The sequence below is a fragment of the Xenopus tropicalis genome, chromosome 1 (assembly GCF_000004195.4).
Source record: "Xenopus tropicalis strain Nigerian chromosome 1, UCB_Xtro_10.0, whole genome shotgun sequence".
In the NCBI taxonomy this organism is placed as follows: domain Eukaryota; kingdom Metazoa; phylum Chordata; class Amphibia; order Anura; family Pipidae; genus Xenopus; species Xenopus tropicalis.
This window is the reverse complement of record NC_030677.2, coordinates 49,223,117-49,249,840: the sequence shown is the minus strand read 5'-3', so window position 1 is coordinate 49,249,840 and position 26,724 is coordinate 49,223,117. Positions and strand designations below refer to the sequence as shown.

At 35.2% G+C, this 26,724-nt stretch overlaps 1 protein-coding gene and 1 long non-coding RNA gene across 3 annotated transcripts in view; one reads left to right on the top strand and one right to left on the bottom strand.

The window, feature by feature from the left end:
- galntl6 (polypeptide N-acetylgalactosaminyltransferase like 6) overlaps positions 1 to 26,724 on the top strand; it is a 520,631-nt gene that overhangs the window by 232,025 nt on the left and 261,882 nt on the right. The gene's annotated exons all lie outside the window — the stretch shown is intronic.
- On the bottom strand, positions 348 to 25,354 carry LOC105946249. 2 transcript variants are annotated; one of them, XR_001169767.3, is made up of 4 exons: positions 25,304 to 25,354; positions 24,256 to 24,413; positions 20,565 to 20,671; positions 348 to 1,134 (listed from the first exon to the last, which is right to left on the bottom strand). It is a non-coding gene; the product is annotated as an uncharacterized LOC105946249 (long non-coding RNA). The 2 variants fall into 2 exon arrangements; XR_001924894.2 differs by having other exon boundaries at positions 348 to 1,131.

The window sequence follows — 26,724 nt, the reverse complement described above, 5'->3', positions numbered from 1 at the left end:
TTGATTTATAACAAGGCTAGTAGGTTTTTGATACAGAACATATGCTCTTATAGGCAAGGCAGAATCTGCATTGAGGCTAAGACTACAATTATATCAATTAAGAAAACCCATGCTGCGCACTTATACAGGTATGGGATCCGTTATCCGGAAACCCATTATCCAGAAAGCTCCGAATTATAGAAAGCCCATCTCCTATAGACTCCATTATAATAAAAAAAATCAAAATTTTTAAATTGATTTCCTTTTTCTCTGTAATAGATAGTAGATTTACGGTATGGAGATCCAAAATACGGAAAGACCCCTTATCCAGAATACCCTTGGTCCCAAGCATTCTGGATAATGGGTCCTATACCTGTATTAAGTTTATTTAGTAAATTCAGATCCAAAACAAAATAAATGGGGTTAGAGTCCCAAAAAGTGAGGAGGGATGATATTAGACCTACTAAATATATAAATAATATAATCAGATATACAAATTTTTGCACCAAACCGTAAAACTAACCAAGAGAAAAGTTGGCTTGAATGTGGCTTGAAACCTTGTCGCTATTACAGCGGTTCGCACAAAAACAATTTATATTAAACAGTGGTAAAAGTGGTAACAGTGGTTAAGCTTTTTCTTATACCTGTAAAGACGCATAAACCTTCATAACACTGCAAAAATACATTCCATATCCTAATTTGTCTTCTCTAAAGAAAATGTTTGTGATGGTAAATATTATATGATATTATATAACACACTTAAACAGCAGACTGGAAATTTTTACTATTGTTGCATGGAAAGTGGAACCTTTATGTAATTTCAAAATATGAATAGTGTAGCTAGGAGAGAACAGTTGAGTAAGAATTAGAAAAATAGGCAATATGAATACAGTATGTGCTAGTAAGTGAAATGATCTAGTTCAAGGCATAACATTCACATACATGCTTTTAAATTTGCTTTTTAATATATGCACTTCAACATTTTGACTTAAATTTGCCTGAGAAGTAACCTGTCAAATTAGAATAACATACATATAAATAGGATTACATACTCTACAAGGTAAACCAAGGCTGTCTAACTCAAGACCCGCAGGCGAGATGTGCTCCTCCAAGGTATTCTTCCGCTGTCTTCCTCCTTTTGGGTTGCATAGACTGCTGTGAAGAATATGATGACCATGAACTGAGGAAAAAGCATTTCATGCAATGTTTGTTTTGACTATAGCAATTGATGGGAACTACATTGAAATACCTGCCTCAGGACAAAAGTGCTCTACTGGCATTGCTGTTCTTCTCATAATAACTAGTGCAAATGCTGGAGCTATACACAGCTTAATACCCATGTTTTGTACTTATAATGTGCATTTTTCAAATAACATGCCATATGTCACTGAGGGTAGTCTCATAAAATAATGTATACTCATTTATTAGGAAAATTTCAGTTTTTATGATCTATATGTTATTAACAAAGGTTTGATAGGTTGGTATAGATTGTATTTAAACAGTGGGGCAGCTTTTAAGCAAAATGATTACAGAAATAAACTCTTAGCTATAAACCCACTTATTGCAATGTCATTTTGCACTGCAATGTGGGATAATAAAAGTTGAACTAGGAATTAGGAATATTTACATACAAATGCGTTTGCCATTGTTTTCCGAGCATAGGACATCTTTCAGGACTGCCGAGTCCTGTGCTGTAAGGGAAGATAAGACAGGTGCTACACTGCTAGCTGCAGGCCTTAGAACAGTTGGGATCATTTATAACTGCATATGCACTTGAGCTGAGATGAGCACATTACTGTGTGCCCATTGATTTCCTTAAAGATACTTGTATCCAAACACACTACTTATACCTATACTACTTCCACACTGTTTTGCTAAGTACCTGTTTTTTTAATTATAAAAAATATGCACAAGTGCACCTGTTGAACAGACTTGTGCTAATGGCACAAAAAGGGACTCCTTCCTCAGTACTGGTTAGCAAATGAATACTTGCGCAATTACATTGGTCTTGTCTTATTGCCTTTTAGGGAATGTGCAACAGAATATCACTCTGGAGAACCGTGTCAATCAATTTGTAGTTTTGTACCACACAACATGTTTCGAATTCAAGGAAATGTAGCATATGTAAGTGACACCCCAAGGTTTTCTCCGTCTTGCCTACTAAAACAATTTTATGGAGACTTGGGCAAAAAAGATTTAATATTTTATTATTGAACCAATAAATGTTTCTTTTGTTGTTGTTGTTGTTGTAATATCAACATGTAGGCAGCCATCTTAGTGCATTGTGCCTAATTCTGAGCTTTTTTTCAAAAGAGCCAGCACAGATTTTTCTCCTACTCAGTGTAACTGGAGGAGTCATGACTTGGGTGAGCCGGACTTGGATTTTTACAATTGAGTGATAGTATTATATTTCCCACTAGGTGGGGCATGGGAGCGGTTTTAGCAATGCAGGTCAGGGAGCTGTTATCTTGTCACTTTACCATTGTTCTGCTGATTGGCTGCTGGAGGGAGGGGGTGATATCATTCTAATTTGCAACGCAACAATAAAGTGTGACTGAAGTTTATTAGAGCACAGGTCACATGGCTGAGGGCACCTGAGAAACTAAGAAAATGTCTAGCCCCACATTTCAAAATGATATACATAAAAAAACTGAAAAACAGATTTCAAAGCAATATTTCGTTGGAGAAGCTCTATTAACTGATACATTTTGTAAAAACTGTGACAGACTCCCTAAAATAGATTGCAAAAAAGCACAAACTAAAACACTTTTCAGTGCTATGTTAGATATTCATGCACATAAATAATATCTAGTATAAATAAATTTAAAGCAACTGGACTTGTTTGGTAATCATTGAAGACATTTCACTACTCATCCGAGCAGCTTCTTCAGTTCAACTGACTGGTATGGGAAGTCCTCAGCATATATACTCTTCCACTAATCCAGTCACAATGGCACTATGTAACTCTTCAGAAAGGTGACATCTGAAACTCACAGAGGTGTGAATGCTGTGGAGTTACTTTGAAAGGTTACCAAAGTATCATGCAACTCTTCAAACAGGTGTTAATTGTATAGGAGGGCGAACACTACAGGCCAGGACTCTGCTGTATTTCTACACCTAAAAGACAAGGGACACTCCTTTGAAAACAGCAATGTCCAAATTTTGGACAAAGAAGACCGCTGGTTTGAAAGAGGTGTAAAAGAGGCCATTCATGTCAAAGTGGAGAAACCATCCCTTAACAGAGGCGGGGGACTTCGACACCATCTGTCTGCTACATACAATGCTGTTCTAACATCTGTACCCCGGCAGTTTCAGAACTCTTCACACATCCATTCATGCAACTCTAATAAGTAACACCTGTTTGAAGAGTTGCATGATACTTTGGTAATCCTTTCAAAGTAACTCCACAGCATTCACACCTCTGTGAGTTTCAGATGTCACCTTTCTGAAGAGTTACATAGTGCCATTGTGATTGGATTAGTGGAAGGGTATATACAGTATGCTGAGGACTTCCCATACCAGTCAGTTGAACTGAAGAAGCTGCTTGGATGAGTAGTGAAACGTCTTCAATGATTACCAAACAAGTCCAGTTGCTTTAAATTTATTTATACTAGATATACCATGACCTGGATGAATAAAAATCTTCATAGACACATAAATAATCTTTAGTATATAAGATTTAGTATATAAGAACTAAACTTATGTACTGTAGAGCAGGTTTTTTGCCAAATTGTTAGTAATAGGCTGAAAATTAGCTGATTACTAACACAAGTACGACGTAGAAGTGTAATAGCAACTTGACTTTTTTCCTGGGCATTTAATTCACATGGGTAATAATACTTGTCTTTTGGAAATGAATAATGCAGAAACTGGAGGACTTGGATTTAGAAAACTTTTCTTTATACTTCAGCTTGTCAATGGCAATGTTCATTAGAACCGTGAAAAAAAGCATCATCTGATGTGGAAAGTGTCACTGTCATTTTTAATATAAAAAGAAGTGTATTTAACTTTGGTTTCTTCTGTAATTTTAAGCTCTTCAACTGAATGCTAAGTAGCCAATTCAAAGAAATATGTTTCATTACATTAAAAAATGTCACCTTCTTTAAATAGCAATGAAACTATACCAATTGAATTCATTCTTTGATGTTGTTTTTGTTTCATCTTCTTAAAATGCCTAATGTATGAATTAATCTCCTAATATGGAAGGAAATAACTAACTCTACATAAGCTTCAGGATAGAAGTCCCTGCCAAGACTGAAAGAGAGAAAAAATAACAATGTTTAAAGTTTATAATATCAGTTTCACTGTTTGTAGTATTTTTGAAAGCTTTTAGTCAACCTATGAATAGGCTTAATTTAAATTATATGGGATTTTTTTTTAACTATAAACCTATTATTTGTTTTACTTAGCTGCTATATATCCATACCCAGCATTAATGTATATTACCAGATTTTGTTTGAGAATGAATCCAGCATAACCTCCTACAACCACAATTCTAGAAGATGGACACTTTGTTGGAAACCAAGTCAAACACCTTCTCTTGAACTGGCACATATATCTTTTTGAGAAATTAATAATTTTATTAAACCTTTAATTTGATACATTCTAAAATATAATGAACTGCTGGAAATTCTTGTAAATCCTCAGCCCTAATTATTTTTGAAAAAATATGAGATGTAAAACTTTGGTAAATTTGCCCCTTAATTAAGGTCAGTGGTTTACAAAGCTATAAACAAAATCACTAACATTTTTAGGGTAAGACAATAAAAGTTAAGCAAATGCAAAACACTTTTAGAAATTGGATGTAATGGTTTTTTAACAATTCTCCTTTTTTTTTAGAATTGTAGAATTTTGCTTCACTGAAAATTTCTTGAATCTACAAAAATCTATGAAATGCATTGGAGCCCATTGCTGTTTTTTTTCCAATTCTGCACTATTTTTTTAGGCTATTGGAGTCTTCACTACACATTATTTGGCAATTTATACCAATTTAATCATTGCCTTTGTTATAATGAGCTACTTTATAAATCCAGCTTTAGCCCCTGTTTCAAAAAGGTGGTATACTGAAGGAGCAATTCATTTATTTTTGTAGCTATACAAATAATACATTTTATTGGATTAATTCATTAATATTATTCTACAATGTTTAAAAGTAATAGCATTACACTGTACTTAAGGAAATCCAAGAGCTTTACAGGCATTCATGGCAGACACTGCTTCATATAATAATAATAATAATGTAAATTAACATATACTGTACATAGTTAAATATAAAAATGCAAGTTCCCCGAATTCTCAATTTCCATTTAAGAATGGAATATAAATAGGACATCATTTCAAAGACAATATATAATGGATAGTGTTTATTCATTATATATGGATATAATGGATATATGTATAAAGAATTTTAAATATAAAAATTTAAATCTTAAGACTCAAAATAATTAATTTTAAATAATATACCCAACAATATGTGTAAAACATGAATATTTACTAACAGATTGCTATTTGGTGAAAATTCATTAATATAGCTGAAGCTCATTATTATTGATGAGCGAATCCATGCCTGGTGAAAAATTTAGATCATCACTACTCATTATTTACTCATTATGTCTTACTTGATAAAAAAAACCAAGCACTATAATGGTTGGTTTTACATTGCATGTTTCTTTTACTCTATATATCTGTACAACCTATAATCTAAGCCATTCTATTATATCCAATGGAGAAAATATGTTAGACGCTAAACTGATATATGCAAGATACTTTATCTTGACTTAAGACAGAGACTTTTAATGTAACGTAATTTATTAGATTCACCAGCTAGCACCAGCCTTTTAAGCCTATTTGTAAAAAAAAAGTCAATACAAATTACACCACGCTCGCTACTTGACCTTTTTGTGTGCCATTCCTGTGACATGAATTTTAATTGATGCTAAAATCCAGTTTACTATTACCAATTCATTAACTTTATCAATAAAAAACACATACTTAAAAGCTCAGCTAAGCTTTCAAAACAAACTGCAGTTATTTAGGATAATTATATAAAAATAAATGATTTGTATGTAATTCCTAATTTACAGATATACAGTATAGATATTATATATATATATATATATATATATATATATACAGGAAAAAACAGAGCACACCCTATTAATGATCAAATGCCCAGGGTGCTTGCAAAAAGTAGTATACAGCAAGACAGTGAGCCGCACACACAGGGACTTTGTAGAAAAACAAAAAATGTATTCAATGAAAAAAATCCAACGTTTTGAGCACCAACTGTGCTCTTCCTCAGGGACAACCCCCCCGATTTTTTTTAATTGACTAAATTTTTTGTTTTTCTAAAAGTTCCCTGTGTGTGCGGCTCACTGTCTTGCTATATATATATAAATATATATATATATTAAATTAGCATTATCATTATTGTCATATACTGAGCCCAAATGCTTCTATTGCCTTCATTTAGCTATCTGCATATATTTAACCTTATATTATTCATTCTGTTAAAATCACCTGAATTTACAGGTTCTCTTTATATAGAGGTTATCTATAGTGACAACTCAACAACAACTCAACTCAAATTTTTTTCTTGCCTATTTTGTCTTGAGGGAAAATGATTGCTAATTTTGTGATGGCAGCTATGAATTCTATTTGAATCATCCTATCACCATATTTGCTCATCAGCTACTAGAAATGGATTTACATGAATGGGGATGATTTCAGACAGGGTTATACGTTGGTTGCTAGTGAATTCCCTTTGATTACATTGCCTTAGACTGCCAGAATATTAATTATTCCAACTGCAAATGTATAGGAAGCACTTGGCAATAAGCTCCCAACTGGCAATTGCATATGAATTTTTAACCCTTTTCATTCAGCCTAAAACAATACAGTAAATGAATACTGCCACACAGTGAAACAGATAAGAGAAGACACTGCTAAAAATAAATCAGACCATTTAAGAACTATAGTGTACTACAAAATCACAACTTACATAACGCAGTGTAAATGCAATTGTGTATAATGTATAAATATACTGAGACCATCTCACCATGCAGTGTGTATTTGGTCCCAATGCTTATGTCATGTTGGATAAAAAGTTTGCTAGCTATTCACATGTATGGAAGTATATTCTCAATTGTCTGGGGCTATTTGTATAACACCGCTATATATTTCAAAGAACATACAGAGACTAATGCAATAAACAGAAAATGAAATCTAAACAAAAAATCAAATAAAAAATTAAGCATAGGGTTTATCAAAATTCAATTCTCAGTATTTTCATGTGATAGAACATCCCATGTATTTATATATGTGAGGTGGATTTTTTTGAAACTTTCACAATTTATCAAAAGTAAAAATTGTGAAAATCCAATTATAACTTTGTTGAGCTCAAAATCAATGAGGGCAAGTTTTTAAAAAGCCTCATTGAAATGAATAGAAGCAAAAATGTTTTGTTTGCAATTGACTTTTTGGCCACGATTAAACACTTTTACAATTAACCCATTTGGGTCCCCCCTCCAACATGTTAGCAACCAATGAATACACCCATGAATCACAGAAAAAAATTGGTGTGTGGTTGTCACAATTTTTTTTTCTCGTTAATTTTGTTTTTTTACATTTTTACGTTAGTCTTTGCCAGACATTTTTACATGTCAAGCAATAGAATAACATGTATTCCTAACAATTTACAAAATAAACATTTTTTGTTCCATGAAATTCCAGGGACTTATATGTACAATAAAAACAGGTACAACATTATTATTATTATTGACCTGGATTTCAGCACAAATTTATTTTTAACAAACCAATTGTTGAAAAAAGAGCAGAATCATGTGCTCATTTTCTGGTTATTGCGATGATTTTTCTTTTTTTTTTCTTCTTTTTTTTAAACTCAAAGACCTATAACAATGGGAGTTTTCATAAAAATCAAACAAATGGCACATAAATAGCTTTGTGTTATGTAGGATATGACTTTGTCAAGGTTAAATTGTCTATTTTATGCGTATTGTACTTTTCAAGAAGATGCCAATATTGCAGTAAATTGATTTGTATTCTTCTGTGTTGCATTCAACCAGCCAAAGAAAACAAAGAGCAAAGACTAAAGAAAATGATAGTCATTGTCCATAGCTCATTGGCCTCATCTTGTTTCTATTGTATAACAATAAAAGAACACCGACTTTAAGGTTTGAAGCTGCCAGCTCTTTGTTGAATGGACCATTTCGCGAGAGATCTGATATATACTTATGCATGCCAGGTCTGACCTATGTGATACTGTGTGAATTGTTCTTGGGTAGGACAGCTTTCACAAATAACAGCTTTCACATCACAATATGTTGCCTTCCTTTCCCTCTGGCTGATAATATCTATTAATGTACAAAAAATAAACTCAAATTTCATTTAAAATAAAACATAAGAGGCAAAACACAGTCCAAGACATGAATGCTGGCATTGAATGCTGTTGATTAATATAGCAGATTGATCTGCTACAATAATCATGCTTGCCACCTGAGATTTTAGCTCAAAAAAGTATATAGATTTAAAGACCTCATAGTGGAACAGGTCAAATGAGCAAACTTTATTTTAAAAGGTTTGTTTAACAAATGCACAAATGTCTGTAGCAGATGATATCCTATCATGCATACATAACATACAATCATAAATAAGACAATGCTATATATATATACAGTATAAGTCAACTCTGCTGACTCTAGAAATGTCATTTTTGATAATAATATTAATAACCCCTGTAATGCCATCTGGCACCATAGTTATTTGCTGTGGTTGACAATAAGTTGCTTTTTCACTTTTCAATTATTCTCAGTTGAATAGTAGCTTACTCTGTGATGTCTTTAGCCTTATCTAGCAATATCAATAATACACAGTTCTGTGCACAGTCTTACAGTGAATGTTTTTGGTACTTTACATTACGTTTTTGTTTAAGTAACTTGGTGAATACAGGATATAAGTTGGTAATAGATTATCTAAAAAAAGAATCCTATTTTTGCAAATTTTCATTCCATTGCCTTTTTTTTTTTTTTTGCTGCACTAAATAGCTTATAGCTATAGCTTATGTGCAAATATAGGATAGTACCAAGAGTGCTAACCTACTGAGAGAACTACTTCCTGTAACGTGCAGTGGTTCTCAACCTTCCTAATGCCGCAACCCTTTAATACAGTTCTTCATGTTGTGGTGACCCCCAACCATAGATCGGTGTCTTGGTTCCTAAGACCATTGTAAATATGTGTTTTCCGATGGTCTTAGGTGACCCCTGTGAAAGGGGTTCGACCCCCAAGGGGTCCCGACCCACAGGTTGAGAACCGTTGGTCTAGTGCAAAAAAGCCAATGCAGGGCTGGTTACCTTTCATGTGCCAGGGAACAAAACTAGGAAGCAGATTTTCACAACCCGTTCATAGCTTGACGAATCTATCCTTTTTCCAACTAATTACTCAGTAATTTGGATTTGCCAAAATGTTTGACATTCCCCAGTGAATTGCCAGGGCTTTCCTTGTCCTTCAAATGGGTGGGAATATACATACTGGTGCATGCTGCCGTTGGAAATATACTGTATATTGGAGTATGTAAAGATAGGTTAAATAGCTAGATTTCTATCTTAACACTGACAATATAGCACTTACAGTTTTTATATTAACCATTTGTGGGAGGTCCTTTATTCATTTTTCTTAGTACATATATATTTGCATATGGTTGTGCTAATTTTTCCTTCCACATTTAAAAATGTTAAAATTCTATTGCTATTAATTCTATTGCTATTACTCATCCTTACCCATCCTTTTTTTTTTTTTTGCGAATGGCACTAAGATGAAATGGGTGTTTGCGTGAGAATGGCTTGGTCATTGTTTGTGAATATAGAGTTGATTTTTAGGGTAATTTTGCAAATATAAATTTGCAATTGAAAAAATTTGCAGCAAATATTTTTTTCCGCTTCCACATTTGTGGCATAATTGAAATGTAGACCGTGCATATAAATATACACAATTTGACATATGACATTTAAAAAGTTTCACAATACTACACAATATTAATGTACCTATAGAGTTACTATATAGTTACCTAGAGGTCATGCTGATCAGTTTTTGCTGATAATGTAGGGCTGGTTTTGTAAGTAATTGTTACTTGAGGTGTCCAAACCTGACTGTTTTGCCAACCTGACTGTCCCTTCTCAGCCTGTCAGTTATAGCTTCTAATGCTAAGAACTTCTGCTGCACAAATATGGCCGCCCACTCATAGAGGAACAATGGTAATAAAAAAGCATCAGGCAATTACTTTTAAGGCAAAATGATATATACCATACAAATATAATGTTATGATAGATGTAAAAAAAAGGTTTCATTTCTGGTGTCAGAATTCCTGACAATTGCAGCGCAATTCACAATTATGTTAGCATATAAAATACACCAGTCTTGTCCAGCTAAACATGTGCAGGGCAAATATATTCACTGTGTGAATCATCCTGGGCTGCACAAAGTTTATAAGTTTGTGTTTTAAAAACTGTATTGAGTAAATGGTTCGTCAGTATAATCTGCTTGTTCAATGTATTTCTAATTTAAATTAGTATTACATATTTACCATAAGACCAAGTACCCACTTTTATAGAATATAAAGACATTATAAGTCACCAAGTAGGTTAATGAGCATATAAACATGCAAGGCCTAAGGCCGTGAATTCTAATATCCTTATATTCTACAACACAAGGTACATTATTATAATACATATGTTTCAGTTATATGACACTACATAATATCATTAAATAACTCATTACATCATTAAAGAGATACCGACAACTGAAAATTAAATCTTTTTGTGCATCTATTATAACATTGTCTTTGCACGTTATTTATAATTTTTCTTTAAAAATATTTGCCCAATGCTTTTTACATTCCCTATCTAACCCCCATGTTCCTCTATGAGGGGGCAGCCATATTTGTGCAGCAGGAGTCCATTAGCATCAGAAGCTATAACTGACAGGCTGAGAAGGGACAGTTGGTAAAAAATCTTTTGAAGCAATTCTCATTTTTTTTTACTGATTTGTTGTTTCTCTGCAACAAGACAGTGCCTTGTGCTTGAAGGTAATTAGCTACATAAATTCTGATTGATGACAAAACTCTATTTTGCAGTGTTTTAATAGTCTAAATAGTGCTCCAAATTACAAAAGCTCCCTTATCTCAGGAACCCCAGGTCTCTACCATTCCAGATAGTGTATCCCTTACCTGTAAATGTAATACTGAACATGGCAGCAGACTGTCTTTTGACATATTTTTTAAAATCCATTCTTTTCAGACAGATTTACTTTTTTTTTTTTTGCTATTGGTTCAAAAGTACAGCAATAATCAATTGAAAGTATTTCAGTTGGCAGAAGCATCCAGAATGAAACATAAAAATACAAAGTTTAATGAATCATAGTTGAATACACTTATTGTACATGATATGCAGTAACGAGCAAGATTTCCCCCAAGAGAATTCAAGCACATTACCTTGGAATGATTTAGCATAAGCTGGAAATACAATGAGAATGGCAGAGTATACTATTCCATTTAGTGCTAACCTTCTATTCATTTTTCAAATTTATTACATTAGGTGCTATTGCTTTTTGCATTTTTAAAATATTTAAATTGAAGTCTGTCTGTAGACTAAAACAAAGAATATAAAAATAGAGCAAAAAGACAAAATTGAATCTTATGTCTGCACTATCCTGCAGATACACACACACACATATATTTATATATATTACAATTATGCTCAATGTGGACAGGCAATAATTTGCAAAAGGACCTCAGTACCAGCGCTCCACTGCCCATTAGTTGGCATGACAGGGGGACTACTCAACTGTCCCTTTGCCTTGAGCCATTTTACTGAACCCACAATGTTTTATACCTTAGTGAAACACCAGGAACTCATTCACTGCTGTAAAACAGATTATATACAGCAAGAGACTAACAAGCAGCCTGCCCAAATAATTCTACCCCCAAAGCCAGCAATATACTGCAGAGTTAATGTGTATTACTGCAGCTAATAACATTATATAAAAAAAGTAAAATTATGTCTAATGTTTCTACCTGCTCAGAAGATAAAGAAGTGAGTGCTTCTCCCCCTGACATCACATCCCTCTCTTTCTCCGCCCCCAGCCCAGCTTTTGCCTGCCTTAAAGGAAAACTATAAAAAAATATATTGCATTAACAAGCTCATATGTAAAACCCTGCTTCATCTATAAACCATTTTCATAAAAATATACTTTTTAGTAGTAGGTGCCATTGGGTACACCTAAATAGAAAGTTGGCATTTTAAGAATTAAAGGAACAGTAACACCAAAAAATGAAAGTGTTTTAAAGTAATTCAAATATAATGTACAGTTGCCCTGCGCTGGTAAAACTGGTAAGTTTGCAACAGAAACGCTACTATAGTTTATATAAATGAGCTGCTATGTCAACACGGGGGCAGCCATTGAAGCTGGGAAAAAGGAGAAAAGGCACAGGCACATGGCAGATAACAGATAAGCTTTGTAGAATATAATTGGGTTTTATCTGTTATCTGCTAAGTAACCTGTGCTTTTTCTCCTGTAAATGGCTGCCCCCGTGGCTACACAGAAGCCTCATTATATAAACTATAGTAGTCTTTCTAAGGAAAACACACCAGTTGTACCAGTACAGGGCAGCATTACATTATATAGTAATTACTTTTATACACTTTCATTTTTTGGTGTTACTGTCCCTTTAAGGGCCACCTCCTGGGATCATATGATTCACAGTGCACACAAGCATCCCAAGGCACACATACATGCTAGGTCACAACAGCCAATCAATGAACAGAATTCTGCCTTTTGCTTCCATACTACGTCCTGTTACAGTTAGAGTTGCATTATTATTGGTCATGTGATCTCTGAGGGAGCACACAGCCCATCACTAAATGGTGGATCAAAGGAAAGTATATGAAAGGGCAATATTTATTGATATATATTCCAGTTTGGAGAGATTCTTTGATAGGTCACTTAATATAAACTATCTGTTAGTTAAGTATTCATTCAGGGGGTATAGTTTTCCTTTACCGCATTCCTTTTCACCAATCACAGCTATATCTGATTCTGCCAATCTCTAAATATAAACCAGTGTAATCTGGCTGCTAGATCCCTTTTAATGCAGCCTCTTCGCTTCTTGCTCCAGGGCTTTCCTGAAGTATTAGACTGCCTTTAATATTCCCTTCAGGTGTTTACTTATCTGGGATATTAGCCTTCTTTCCTTTATTGGCAAGTGGGCTACTGGGTTCTTAACAATGGGCAGGAATACCAAAGGCAACAATTTTAGAGCTGCTGTGTCAGCAACTCTAGGGTTTATTGCCGATGCTCAATCAGTTAACTCTAGGGTCTAAAAAGATACAGCAGGAGGACATAAGGGCAAGATTTATTCTGGCTATTTCTACAAATACACATACAGTGTGCCATTCAGTGTCTTAGCTGGTCTGTATTGCATGTTCAGGTATGTCTGCATTGCATTGCTAGGTATACCGTATATACTCGAGTATAAGCCGATCCGAATATAAGCCGAGGTACCTAATTTTACCTAAGAAAACTGGAAAAACTTATTGACTCGAGTATAAGCCTAGGGTGGGAAATGCAGCCACTTCTGCTAAGTTTCAATAATCAAATAATTAATAAAGGAAGCAAATTGTCCAATCAAAGCTTATCCTATCACCTACATCTAGAGGATATCCTGGGCAGTTGGCACCCATCAACAGGATCCCAACTTACTAGTTAACATACATAACAAAAATACTGTCTCTGTGTTTGATACCATTGCACTAATGTGGTCCTTAGCTGACGCGTCTCCATAAGCCCAGTAGATGATCCAATTGTAATGAAGTCAGCCCAATTTGGCCCTAAATGTGGATGAACAAAGTGGTACCAGATCTGCGCATTCAGTAACTATATGTGGCCAACCCCTTAAAATGCAAATATAAGAGCTGGCTCTGATATGTGATCTATGCACTCATATGAAAACTCCAGTGGCACTTATAAGGCTAATAATGAACTTCCCTGTAGGAGTGGAAGATCTAATAATATGCTACCGGAGTGCTGTTATCACAGTGTATGGACTGGGTCTACATATCCCTGTAGTAAGCATCTTAATTTTCTGAACTGAGCTTAGAGTTCTAGACAAGGATCATTTTATTTCCTTGGTTCCCTCTCCATCCCATTTACATTTTTCCTTGGCCTACAGCTGAGCAAACTAAATGGAGAACTGCTACTGGTTACTCGCCTTTAACAGCAAAGCGGTTGCTACTTTCAATTCATATAATCATAATTGTCTGTGCAGATCTCTTTTCCGGTAGGAGAGTGGTGGGTGAATACAGGCTGCGCCGCTGGCATTCATAATCACAATTGTCCGTGCAGAGAGAGCTGGAGAGTTTTCAGATGAATGCAAAGATCACAGAAAGCAGGAGAGTGCCGAAACCCCGCCCCCCGCGAGTACTTGGGCGGACGCGTATGCGTATCCGCTCTCCTACCGGAAAAGAGATCTGCACAGGCAATTCTGATTATGAATGCCAGCGGCGCAGGCTGTATTCACCCACCGCTCTCCTACCGGAAAAGAGATCTGCACGGACAATTCTGATTATGAATGCCAGCGGCGCAGCCTGTATTCACCCACCGCTCTCCTACCGGAAAGAAGTTCCTAATGTCATCTGCACGGACAATTATGGTTATGTGCATTGACAGTAGCAATCGCTTTGATGTTAAAGGCGAGTAACCAGTGGGTGGTGGGGCGGCGTGCTCGCCGAATGCCATTACAGCCTGTATTCACCCACCGCTCTCCTACCGGAAAGCTGCCAGGGAGCGAGGAGCGCTTAGTCCCTTTATCCCCCTCCATCAGTGTATTTCCCAACAGTGTATAACTACTAAATCATGCCGAATGCCATATTCACTCGAGTATAAGCCGAGCATTCGTTTTTAAGCACTTTTTTCGTGCTGAAAAACTCGGCTTATACTCGAGTATATACGGTATGTTGGGTTAATAATTCACCATTAGTCATGTTTTTTTGTTTTATTTTTTACAAGTGGTTCTCATTCATTAAAAGATTACAATGCATTTCTATCAAACAATTTACTTTTCACGCTGAGCAGTAATACGCCATTGAAAATGAATATATTTATAATTTGTTGTTAGATAATTTGCTGGTTTTTTAATTATTTCAGCAACTTTTCAGTTTAAAATGTTAGCAGTTATCTGGTTGCTAGGGTTCTCATTACATTAGCAGCTAGGGAGTGGTTTAAATGAGAGACTGGCATATAATTAGGAGAGGACCGGAACAGAAAAACAAGTAATAAAAAGTAACAATAACAATGAAATTGTTCCCTCACAGAGCAATAGCTTTTTGGTTGCCAGGGTCAGTGACCCCCATTTGAAAGTTGGAAAGAGCTGAAAGAAGCAGGGAAATTAAAAAACTATAAATAATAAATTATCAAGACCAATTTCAAAGTTGCTTAGAATATGGCATTCTATAACATACAAAAAGTTAACTTAACGGTGAACCACCCCTTTAACTTTAGGGAATGCTAAGCTCAAGCATCTGGTTTAATGGTGGGTTTATAAATTGAATACCTATGTCTGTATGTTAGTAAGGAAATTGTTCACTATAGTTATATTCTAATGGTTATAAAGAAAACTGAATTCTCTATGAAATTAAGCTGATTATACTGTATACAGGTATGGGACCTGTTATCCAGAATGCATGGGACCTGGGGTTTTCTGGATAAGGGGTCTTTCCCTTATTTGGATCTCCATACCTTATTATTAGAGAGAAAAATTAAATAATTTTTAAAAATGGGAATAGCTCAATAGCTCAAATTGACCACTGCTGGCAGTTGCTCTCACTTCACACAGAACGACATAAAACGTTTTTTTAGTGGATGTTTCTGCTTGACCCCATTTGAATCAGTAGATTTGTTAGCTCTATTGAATGTCCTCCTGACTTCCCAGCTATTATAATTATTATTATTTTGTTCACAACTTTAAAGTGCTCTGGAAATGCCTGGTGCTGCATATGTTAAGAGCATCAGTAATATGAATAAATTACGCCAGGCAAAATGGACCTTTAGACTCATATCTACTCAAATCTATAATTCATCTATATTCAATGTTATTTTCTCCTACTGACACATAGTAGTTTTAGTTATATTTTTTGTACCCATGAGTGCAATGCCATTAGCAAAATCTACATTGTGGAAAGCAGAATAAAGACATAACTATAATATTTCAGTGGGAACATAATACTCAGAACCATTTCTAAGCATGCCCGGGATGTGCAAATGCATTTTAAATCTAATGAGTAATATTTTTCTATTTTATATGTGACTGTACCTCGTACACAAGTCCAAAGTCGTAATTAGTGACATCACGCAGACATCACACAGCACATGTACATTGTTAAAATTAATAAATAATATTTTAAAGGCACAGTAAACTCTTGCAATAAAAAAACATTGTGTGCTATTTTCTCCATTTGGCTACTACTGAAATATTATAATTTTATGTTTGCTTTGCCTAGAATTCTCTCCATTCTGTTATGTCCTGCACTGCAAATCTTTTATTGAGTCAGAAATCCATAGTGTTATCTTGTAAATGAAAAAGAGAATATATGGACTTATATATATATATATATATATAAGGTAAAATACTAAGCTATAGAAAAAGAAGTGATGAGCACTTAAGAAAAAAAAAATGGGGACCAATAAGTTTACTTGCTTGATTTGCAGTTTAGTGTCCCAAATGAGATATATATATTGATTATAACCCACAGGACTACTTCATTTATTATTAATGCCTTTACCATGTCTTCAAATATTTCATTAATATAAAAGCTTGTCAACAGTTCTCAATATATACTGGGCAATACGGAATTGGTTTAATGGGAACGTATAGCTCCTAGGTTGAATTTCAGCAATCAGTTGTTCCTAATTGCTATTTTGTCATATATGCAACCAGGATCTGATGCAACATTGCCGCAATAGTTGTGACTATCATTGCTTAATCATAGTATACAATAGCAAACAGAATATACAGCTTCAGTTATGATTTTATACTCTGATAGCATCTGAGAGGGACACCTTGCACATGAAACCTGTCTTCTTGCAAGCTGACCACTTTTTTTTGTCTGCTTCAAAGAAAACTACTTCCAAGAAAACCTTGTTGGTAATATTCTTTATCCAGATACCCTTTTTGCCAGATTCAACAGCAATGGTTACATTAAGATGATTTACTCACTGTTTGGGTCCTAGAAACAATTAGAGTGACTGATGTGGTGCAATTTGTGATGCTCTTTACAGGGTCATTTTAGTGACTCTTTCTTTTTAATGAACAGTCAGAAAAATGAATTTCACCCTGGAACTGTTTAATCCATTAATATGCAAGCACTCACACAGATCATGGACAGAGAGTTAATATATGTACGTATGTACAAATTGATTGTTTGATTTATTTTTATACTGTGTCGGTTTTGATTCACAGAGAGAAAGACAGGTTAAAATATACAGAGAGACTCAGTAAATGCAATTACATTGTAAATGATATGTATGGAGAATATAACAACACAAGAAGGAGGAGGTCACTGCTTCTGATAAGTGAACCATTGGCAATTTGGGAAAGTATAATCTGCCGTTTCACTCATGTGGTCCCCTAATCGTACTGTAAATCACAGATATGTAGTAAAGAGGCAAATAATGGACATTTTTATTTATTGACTTCCTTCTAGACTGAAGCCATACATGGGTTGATCTGGAGCTCTCTTCTACTGTTAAGCCCACAAGTTAAATGGAGCTTACAAGGGCCCAAACAAAATTCCAGCTGCAGTTCCTTTTCAGCTCATTATCTGCCATCCACTGGTCAACCAGTATTGGTGAACCCACAGATGGCATTTTCAAACCTGCCTAAACCAATGTACATGGATATTGGTCAGATTTGGTGGGCCAAACGGAGCTGACAAAGTCTGCACTCCAGATAGGGGAAACAACAATAAATAACAAGAATATGTTCCTGAGCTCTCTGGCCTTCACACTAGGGGGGCGATTTTCTAATCCACGAACGGGTCGACAGCGTCTGAATGCGTTTTTTCGTAATGATCGGTATTTTGCAATTTTTTCCGTCGCCGTCGCGACTTTTTCGTAAATTGTTGCAACTTTTCGTAGCCATTATGACTTGCGCGAATTGTCGCATTGTTGCTACATCAAACACGTGTGCATAAAGAGCAAGATGGGGCTCATATGCGCATATATCCATGCACATTACCTGGAGGCCAAAGCACTCAATAGGGGAATTTTCCCCAAAAAATACTATTGTTTCCGCCATCTGGAGTGCAGGCTCTATGTATGATAGGTTCCCTTTTCTTGTGAATGGCCATTTAAAAAAGGGACAGACCTTTCAAAAGGGACAATGTAATGATGAAATAGTGAAATCTCTATATGTTTCTATCCAGAACTTATTCCAACAGGACAATAATCAACTGTACATAACTAGTTATAGTAGTATGAGATAAATTATTATAAAGAAAGGCATCAAAGTTAGTGTTTTTTCAATAAACGTTTGTAGAATATAATGCAGAAACTGAGGATATACAGTTACCAATAAATGAGAGAACTTTATAAAAACTAAAAATATATTTCTTTTACTTTCTTATCCCTTTAAATTAAGAGCATAAAAATACAATCTTAAATTAGAATTTTTATAATGTGGATTTTAGTGCGTAATAATATTTTGCAGACGGTGTTTTTCCACTCAAAATATATTAATCTGGGATGAGTTTGCAGTAAGATAGCTATAGACTGCTACTAATTATTGTGTATATGGGAATATTTTAATTAAAATATATGAAAGCATTTAAAAACAAATGCAAGTATATAAGAAATTTTATGGCTACATTAATCATATGGTTCTTCAACACCTAAGTTTATTTATTGTAATTTGACATTTACTTGCTATGGATATCATTTGTAGAAAGCATTACTTACAGGAAATTAATTAACATGCTTAAACTAATGGTTTGGTTGCAGATTGTGAATTCATCAGTGCTTTCATAATAAGTGCGCAGAGTAACATAGGCATGACTGATGGTCTTGTGTACGGAGGGTTTCGCCTGTAATTCACTCCCCTGACTGCTATAACCCATGTCCAAAACAGGATATTAGGACACCAATAGATTTATCTTACACAAAGGAGAAAGCGTGTAACATTCTTTAATTAGTGAAGGATCTTACTTGCTAAATCTCTGGGTATGATGGTCTGTTCATTAAACTGTGCAGTTTTGCTCCATGATACACTAGAAGGTATTAGATGTTTTTAATTATATCATAACATTAATCTTAATACCTGCAAATGTGTTTAGATTCATGGAAGGACTGCTATGGGGGTGCAAATAAATACATGTAGGGCCAGACTTAAGTCCAAATTTTGGATCATTAAAAGTGGGAATCGAAAAAAAATTTGGATTAAATACAAAAATTTCTGATGTGCGTTAATTGTGCGAAAAATCGTATCGTGGTCATACAAAAATATTATGGTATGATTCAAAAGTTACAAAATTTTTGTAGCCAAACGATTGTAAACGGAGCGACAAACTTTCTGAATTTGAACCTTCAGTGCATGATTTTAGAAGCCTCCCATAGGACTCAATGGCACTCTGCAGCTCCAACCTGGCTCAAGGAAAGTCTCCCATAGGGCTCAATGGCACTCTGCAGCTCCAACCTGGCCCAAGGAAAGTCTCCCATAGGGCTCAATGGCACTCTGCAGCTCTAACCCGGCCCAAGGAAAGTCTCCCATAGGGCTCAATGGCACTCTGCAGCTCCAACCTGGCCCAAGGAAAGTCTCCCATAGGGCTCAATGGCACTCTGCAGCTCCAACCTGGCCCAAGGAAAGTCTCCCATAGGGCTCAATGGCACTCTGCAGCTCCAACCTGGCCCAAGGAAAGTCTCCCATAGGGCTCAATGGCACTCTGCAGCTCCAACCTGACCAAAGGAAAGTCACAATACCGAAGCTTGAATGAATAACGAAACGTTCGTACTTGTTGCAACAAATACAATTTTGTCGCACAAATTGACACAAAGTACGAAAAAGTTGCAGAAATTAACGAAAAAATTGTAGAAAATACACACAGTTCTAAAAGTTAGAAAAAAAATATGATTTTTTTCCCATTTGGACCAATTCGTACTTTGATGAATGTGCCCCTAATAGCCACACTGTGGGGTGATTTATCAAAGGCCAACTTTGATTTTTTTTTTTTCTCAATTTGAGAATTCAAATTATGGTTCAAAAACTCAAACGTCTGGTATTTATTAAGTCCAAAAAAAACAGAAAACTCCAATATAAAAATTGGCTATGTAAAAGCTTGCGAGTTTCTATGGAAGTCAATGGGAGTTGTTACAGGCAAAATGATTCTTCTTAAGCACCAAGCTATATTGGAGCCATTCTTCTCACAATGCAGACCAAAGTTATGAAACTGTTCAAACTGAAAACAAGACAGAAGACTGGCTATGGTTTTATTAATATATAAAACATGATGAAAAGTCCAATAACTCACCCCAGGACTGCCTTATGAGCAATTTAGCCTTCATGGGCCGAGACTTCCTCACATAGTGATACTGCCACTACACCTCCTTGGCGCCAATGATCCATAAAATTCACTGTCTGTGAGTACAAAGCAAAAATTAATAAGCATAACAAAGACTGTAACTGCTTCCTCATAGAATATTTCACTGATATAACCTATCCACTGCTTGTTGAAGTGGCAAAATTGTGTCTGTACGTAAATAAAAATCCATTGCTGTAAAATCCATACCCAAAGTTATGACTCAAGTACCAGTGTAATACATTTTTTTATTTATAGCTTAATAACTTACTAGAGTCCTTTGTTTCTCCAGGAAACGGTAACCCATATACTTACATTCAAGCATGAACCTACCATACCATATAGATCTGTGCCACATTTTTATTAGCAATTATTGGAAGTACTGAAAATGCATCTGTTAAACGTATTCTTTTTCAATACTCCTGCCGTAGAGGTTAGTGGTTGCAGAAAGCAAAAAACATTTTCACCTTTTCACCAATATGTAGCCAGGAATAACTGTTAAATATTGCAGAGAAAGCCTGATGAGATGACAGATATGTTTTGGTGAAGAGCATAGATGTTTGCAGATGACAAGTGCATGAAGCAATAAAGCCTGTACTAGAAGTCATTATCTTTGCAGGGAAACCTGGACAAATGGTGGTTTGAGTGTAGATAAATACATATACTGTTTTTTTTATAACCCTAATAGCACTTAGTTAAATTAAAGATGAAACTAGCATCTACCATGTAAGGCGTGTGCATGTTTCATGCTTTTTATATTTGCCCCTCCATATTCTTTTCCAGTCTATAATAGAAAAGAAATGCCACACTCATTACATATCTCTGGCTATATCATTTCTTCTCCAATAAAAACTATAGTGCCTGTCACAGGCCCTCCTTTTCTTTGACTTACTGATTGGCAAGGTCCTTACCTCTGCCTTCTTATATCCATATCACCCTCATTTTACATTTGAGAGTGACTGGTTTGTCTGCCTCTGAATTGCCCACTCTGTTGCCAACTTAATTTATCCTCTATTTCTTCCATTTTTGTATCCCCCAAATAACGGGGTTGACACTTTTCAGGCCTGAACTTTCCATCTGTTCTGTCATTTATAAATGAGCTCTTATAATGTATTCTTCACTTTTATTATAGGCTCAATATTTTGGGGGAAATAGTTTTTTTTCTGAAAAAAGGATACAATTGCTGTACATATTTCATTATGCAATATTAATGCATGCTGGTTGCTTGCTGTCGCAATAGAAATATAATTTATAGGCTAAAATACACCAATGTCCAAATATTCAGGAAAAAAAAACAACAACAAACAATTCTTCCCCCAACAATGGCCTTCATTTCTCTCCTCATAAGCTCCCCTGGTTTATGTTCCGTAATTGGGTGTCTGCAGCACAGAGCAAACTTCATGTGCCCTTGGATATCATAGTTGCACAGAGTTGACCACAGGGAAACTGAGATATAGTTATTTAAGACAAAAAAAGATGTTGCCTTTACATTACTAAATTATTTTTGCAACCATGTTGGCACTTAACTTCCAATCACTTTAACTTTGAAGATTTGGAGTCCCCCCTGGGATTACCATCCCACTGGGTGCTTGTTCAGATAAGCAGTGAGCAGTTAATACTTTTCTCAGTGTGTCGCTTTCTCATGAGGAGCATAATATCCTTGTACAAAATAATTATTTCCACAACTCATAATGCAATTGTATGCACCAGGAATCGCAATTACACTGTGCTGTGTTAATTTCTACTTTAATTAATATTTTTGTGTAAAAATGTAAGGGTGTAATTTTCAGTTCTTTCAGCAGCAGAGATTTTTTTTTGCAAGCAAATTAATGTATTTTTTTCAGTTTTCCCCTTTATTCTTCTTAGCTAGGAATGGGAGGTTTACATAAGATTATCCCAGCCATTTTAAAGACAGATGAAAGTACACTCTCTGGAAGCAATGAATAATAAAATAATAACAGACTCAATAACTCAAAAATGTCCCAGCTAAATTAGCCCATAGCAGTTGATGACAAATGTTCCGCAAGCAGGTCAAGAAGGTGATGATGAGGAAAGCTGATAGTGATAAATGCAAATGAGAATGGATGAAGAAGTGGCAAAGCAAACTAATAATGCAGGTAGGAAAAGACACAACTACCAATCACCAGTGTCAGACTGAGATGCCAGTAGCTTTAGTGAAAACCTTAGACCATAAGGCCACGCAAATCAACTCAGACCCATTCAACTATTTCCATACAGAAACAGAGACCATAAAATAGACCAAATTGTTAGAAGCAGAAGGGCCCACAGTCCAACACTGCCAATCACTATTGTGGATCAGTAACACCCTGCCTTAGCGTTTGATCCCAGTATGCCCACTATAAGGCACTAGTTTAAAATTTGTATTAGTGGATTAGTTACAAAATGTGGCTACTTACACAGATTTTTTATACTGAAGGATATAGTGCAACATTAGAATTCTGTGCTTCTAGTACTGAACTGTTGAGACTTTTTATAGATTCTACAGTTAGCCCTTAAGAGCAGGGGCACACATAGCGGATTATAAGCTTTCCTCTGCCTGCATTTTGTACACAGATGGAGGAAAGTGGATCCATTTTCATTCACTCACTCCCATAATTGACAGGTGTGGCATTGACCTTTGTGGAGCAACACAGAGTGAATATTGGCACACAAAAGTGAAAGTATTCATTTTTCAATGATATTCAGTCATGTGTTGCTCCACACCAATGCCAGACAGTCAATGGGGCTGCAGAAGTGAACACATAAAAGCAGATCTGTTGCATTCCAGTCTGCACCGATTTTGCCAGTTTTACCGCCTTTGAAACATATTTACCCACTGAAATCTGCCTTTTTAAAACATGGTGTCAGTTTTTTTTCTGCTTTTAAAGGAACATGAATGTATTTGTGAGCAAATATTAGGTTCAAGCTGTTTCATCTTTGAAACATGGTAATAAAGACACAACTTAATTTTGTCAACCGAACAATCCTCATTCACAAACATAAAAAAACCATATGAAATGATTTATTAACATGTCCCAAAATCATCTATTTATAATCACCATGGCTACTGCTCCTTATTTGTTTGCAGACAATTTATAGAATTACTTTAGCTGCGAGAGAAGCCTGTCAGCTTCCACCCACATATATAAAATTAAATATGCATTGGAGGAATGCTCTATGCACACAATAAGCTAACCCTTTTCTTTCTTCTAAGTAAAATAAATGTACGACCACCGTAGCGCTCAGTAAGAAATGATCCTGAAATGTTTGGCTTATTTCTACTGCTATTTGTCCAAACTATGAAAACTAAAAAAGAAATTACTTTTAAAGCGAAACATTTTATTTAAATTGCCTTAATGGCTGTATGGTTTTATATTGCGACCCAACGGCAATATTATGTATATCATTTTAAAGATGTATTCCAACATATTATGGTGTACATTCATGCAGGGAAGTTGCTCTAGCTGTGTATTTATTGGACATTCTTTTTATAGCTAATTCATATCATTTCACTATGGGAAACAATACGAAAAAAAATGCTCACTGTACAAATGAAGATAAATGTGTAAACTGGGAAATCAACATGGGCGAAATTGCACCTCTGTTGGGAATTATCATCTTGTCAGAGCACAATTTCCCTCACCACAGTAACAAATGGCCTCATGCATATGCAGTTATCCTCAGTAGCTTAACTGTCTCGTTAGACAACAGGAGACAAGAATAGGAGCCAGGTATATTTCAGCTTTCACTGAACTCGTAGCCTGTTTTCTTTGGTGGCATTTCGCATAGGACATCAAAGACCTAACAAAATATGAAATATAAAAAAAGAAAGGAACACAGTGAATTAATGCATGGGTTTGTCTAGCAGCATGTGTGTATAACCCGAAAGAAGAGTCGGAATAACAGCTAAAGAGATTAGATATACTGAGCATTTGTTTTATTTCATCATTTTTATTCAGTGAATCAGAGCTTATTAAAAAAATCCATTGACCCTCTCTTCTCTAGCTTATTACACTGGCCTTTAGCTTTTGTTGTTAGGAAAAATGGTATTAACAGCCCTTAAATGAGAGGGAAAAAAGTTCTGCTAGATTTCTGAAATTACTGTTGAGTGCATTGTGGTGTGACCGCACCCATATTTTCAGAAAATGCGCTCGTTATACAAAATAATGGCTTTTGTGGAGCCTTCGAGCTGTAACCTATTTTAATAAACCTCATACCTCCCAATAATAAAGACAATTGCTAGCACACATGTAAGCGATAATTGTACATCCTAGTTGCTTCTTTAGATAATTAGCACTCTGCATAGTAAAGATTATAATGATTTTTTTTTATCTTTTCACTATAAAGTACTAATTGCATTTTTGATACAAGGTCCTTGTATGTCTCGCTTAATATTCAATAAGTTTGTACACTGGGCATATCTTTGTCTGCAAAGGCACAAATAAAGTAATATCAGGTACTGACTGCAAAATGCATGCACTGAAGGACCAGTAACACAGACAAATATGGCTTCCTATGCATGTAAATATAATGTACGTTTATCCTTCATTTGTTAAAATGGTGCACTAATGTTAGAAACCTTTAATACCTTTTCAGCATATAGGATACTTTTGAGAACATGCAATGTAATTAACTGGCAAGGAATAAGGTCCAGAATCAGGAAAACCAAGGTACATGGACAGGGTGCCTACCTGGAACACGGGGACAAAAGTCAGAATGACCAGCAGGTACAGAGACCTAGAAACTGGCAAGGTGAGGAGCCAGACCTGGGTTTAAATAAGGGCTCTCTGCTGGGAGCTCAATAGGGATTGGCTGCACCTGCCAATTAATGCAGAACAGCTGAGTGTAATTAACAGGACTGGGGGTAGTCCTATGCACCTCAGAAAAGGGTAAGCCTATACCCCCAACCTGCCTGAATAATGAAGAGGTAAGGCAATAGGCTGCAATATACCAGGTACTTGGTTCAAACCCAGCAAAGGAATGGGGAGATGGAACATAAGTTACAGTGAGCCAAACTGGCTAACAAGAATCCTGATCTTCTCTTTGTCACAGCCTAATGAATGCATAATGTCTGTTGGTAATGACCAAACTATTTAATTTTGATGACAATATTTCTCCTGTTTCACTAAACTGTGCTTAGGAATGAGTGAAACTGCCCTGCTTCATTTTACCAAAAAAATCATGAGATTCATGAAAACATTTGCAAAATTTATTGGAGGTGATCGGTTTTTTTTTTTGGAAAGTTTGTTTTTCTCAAGCCAAATGCATCGGAGTCAATGGACAGATTTTTCTCGTGTTTCCTGTTTGTGTCTGGAGGAGTCTATACAATATTATGCATTATGTTCTGTTCCAAGATATTTTAGCTTTGTCAGCTTCTTGTACAGACTTGTTTATTGCCAAGTTAAATAATTATCTCTAGGCGAATTATATCCGGTGTATTTCTTATTTATTTATTTTTATTTATTTATTACCTTTATTTATTGAAAACTGTTTTTTTTATCTTCTTGCTTGATCATGCATTCATTCTCTGTGTGCTGCTTCTAAACGTTCATATTTATAGCTGTGCTGATCTACTGTATATATGATCTTCTGCAATATCCAATATGAAATCCATGATAAAATTCTGTGCAAAATCTAGATTATGTTGGATTTATAGCTTTTTGGAAGTTCTTTGTAGGGACGTTTTTTTTGTTCCTATTATAGCTCATACTTTAATATCATTTATACTATTTCCTTCTGTAATATTACTGCCTATAATTAACTAGTTTATTAAAAAAAAATTTACGTAGGTAAATATTGGCGGAAATAAAATAACTTCTTTAAGGTGACGTAGAACATAAATTTTCTGCTACAAAAATCATGCATCCAATGTACAATTCAACGTAAATAGAATATTAAAGAAACTGTAACATTTTGATAAGTCACCTTTTCAGTTTAGAGCAGCCAAAGAACAGTATAGAAATTTAAGTTAAGCTTTATAACATAACAAAAGAAACAAAAGAAACTTTAGGAAGAAAGATTATGAGAACCTTGCCAGTCCTGGAAAAAATACCAGGTAGTAATTATTCCTAAAGGGAATACATTTTTTGGTAAAAAAAAAACAGTTCCTGCT